Consider the following 2,887-nt stretch of genomic DNA (forward strand, 5'->3'; position numbering starts at 1 on the left):
AGGAGGGGCGCCGCGGTCAGAGGCCGGGCTGGGACGCTGCTCCACAGCGCTCTGAGCGGCCAGGAGGGCTTACTGCTGCCACCGCCGTCTCCGATGCCTCATCCTACCTGCCCGGGACGCTGCCGCCTCCTTCCCACAATGCCTGTTAATCAATTTTTTAATCAAGAAGTATTCATGTCTACCCAGCCTCTAATGACCTTTTTGAAAATGAAGTGGTAAACACATTACACATTTCAGCTCCAAAAACTTCTCAAAATATCTAAGGGCATCTGCAAGTTTTTCTTTTAATCTGATTTTTAAATGGAAGCATCTTATGTTTGATACATCATTTGATGTCTTTAAAAAAATGAGTTCTAGAGCACAACATTTTCAACAAAAAGTACAAATGTATGGTTGTACAATAAAATGTATAAGATACCTATCTGTGTATGTGTGTGTAATACATGAATATAGTTCCTCTCTTCTTTATGTTCTTTAAATTCTTCATTATTATGCACTATTTCTTAAAATGGCTTAGGGGATGGATTGGTAGCTTTGGCTGTTTCCTGCTGACGTTTTAGAGCGTTACTAAAATGTGCAAAGAGGTAGTCACAGACCACAGTAAAACAACTAAATATTAAATGTGCTCTTTCAAATGTGTATTTAAGGACACAGAATCTTCTGTGTGGAGACAATCCGTGCATGCAACTAGACTAAATTCGTGCTAGCAGCCAAGACTTGCCTCTCTCAGTAGACCAGAATTATTCATAAACCATCATGTAAAGAGAAGTGAGCAGCCAACCAGGAGAACTAAGGGCACAGCTGTGAGTCCTGAGTAGCAAGATCAAGTCTCACACTGCTCATTACGAAGAGGGAGGGTTTCTGCCTTCGTTTATTTTCGGACACAGCTTAGATAAGGTTGCTGGCCATATTTCTGTTATTTTGATTCAAGCAGAAAATCCTGTGCAGATCCACGGAACACATTATTGTAAGATCGCTCAGAGGAGAATTGGGTCAATGCAATTTAGAGGATGAAAATAGCTCTGCAGTGTGAGTGTAGAAACTCTGGTTTATTGGAGGATAACTTTTTTGATGATCTCAAAGTTAAAAAAAAAACTTAAAAACAATTTTATTAAATAGAAACTTGAAGGATTTTTATTCTATGCCTTATAGATCAAATGGTTTTAGCACGGGGTGGGAGGCAGATGCCAAGAGCTTCCTGGAGTGAACTGCAAGGAACTCCAACACTTTTCTGTGCTTCTCCTGAAGTACTCTTGCTTTGTATCTGAGTCTTGTCTAGGCCACATTAAATGGAGTCATTAGGCTTGAGTAACTTGAGTAACTTTTTAAATTAGGAATTCTTGACTTGGGGATACTTGCCTGAGGGTTTCTCTTTTCTGCTGGTTTTTTTTCCTATGATTAAAAATGCCAAGAAAGGCAAATTTTTCCATGATTTGGAATTACCAGGAAGGACGGACTTCTAAGGACTGATGGCTTGTGAAAGATAACCATTGAAACAAGCAATTGTATTTGTGCAAGGCTTATTGTTTAAACACCATACTCTTCTTATAGGATTATTGTTTCCCTTAAAAGAATATTTCTACTGGCCGGGCGCGGTGGCTCAAGCCTGTAATCCCAGCACTTTGGCAGGCCGAGACGGGCAGATTACGAGGTCAGGAGATCGAGACCATCCTGGCAAACACGGCGAAACCCCGTGTCTACTAAAAAATACAAAAAACTAGCCGGGCGAGGTGGCAGACGCCTGTAGTCCCAGCTACTCCGGAGCCTGAGGCGGGAGAATGGCTTAAACCTTGGAGGCAGAGCTTGCAGTGAGCTGAGATCATGCCACTCCATTCTAGCCTGGGTGAAAAAAACAGATTCTGTCCCAAAAAAAAAAAAAGAATGTTTCTACTAACTAGAGTTTTAATCTAACTTCAGTGCTGTCTGTCTAACACTCCTGAATTAAGTGATTTTAGGGGATACGGTCTATCAATTTAATTTACTTGCATTTTATGGATTCTTCTTCTTTTTAAACATGAGCATATAATTAAATATCTCCTATACTGTTTACAGTGTTTAGATTATAGCTTATATATAAATTTCTCCTATCAAGTCTCTTCCATTATGTGACAGTTTTATTAAATAACCAACAGACTCCACTGCTGATTTATCACGAATGATAGTAAATTTTTTCAGTATTTAAATTTATCTACAATAAGTAACAGGCATTAATAACTTGGTTTCTTTTTTAAATAACCAGAGTCTGCAATGCCTTGGTTTATGCAAAAGCAGACAAGTCAGGCCCATCTCCTGGCTGGATAACCTTTTTTTTTGCCACTGATCCAGCCCTTAAAGTGAGTCACGTTGTTTACTTGGGGTCCATGGATGAGCTACAGAGATTAGTCTGTGAATGTCCTAAAATACAGTACAACTGTGAGTTTCTGTGGACTTTCACATAATTTTTATCAAAAGAAATTTGTGGTTTAATGGACAGGTGGGCAGTATAGTGTGCCCTGCAGTCAGACTGCCTAAGTTTATGTGATGATGGGGTTTGTGAGTTCTATTCCAAAATATTGAATATTTTAAGCTGAAGAAATTTGAGAAATGGCAGGTTCAGGAAGGACTCTCTGACCTTCCCTTGAAGCAGGTCATAAAACCCTCCTGTGAGAGATGCTCTCCTTATATCCAGCGAAATGGAGCATTTTTCTCCCTGAAGATGGAGGGGTGCTGAAGAGAATCTGAATGAACAAGACTTGCTCAGTTTCTCCTGGTTTACTGCCCTTAGGGCCTATCTCTCTGCCCTATCATATTTTCCCACGACTCTTCATCAAACCTAGTATAAACACTCAGGTTTAATCATTTTTTAAGGTATTCATTTCTTAATGAAGCCTCCCATGTCACATAATAC

The sequence above is a fragment of the Colobus angolensis genome, unplaced genomic scaffold (assembly GCF_000951035.1).
Source record: "Colobus angolensis palliatus isolate OR3802 unplaced genomic scaffold, Cang.pa_1.0 Scaffold40, whole genome shotgun sequence".
Taxonomy (NCBI): Eukaryota; Metazoa; Chordata; class Mammalia; order Primates; family Cercopithecidae; genus Colobus; species Colobus angolensis.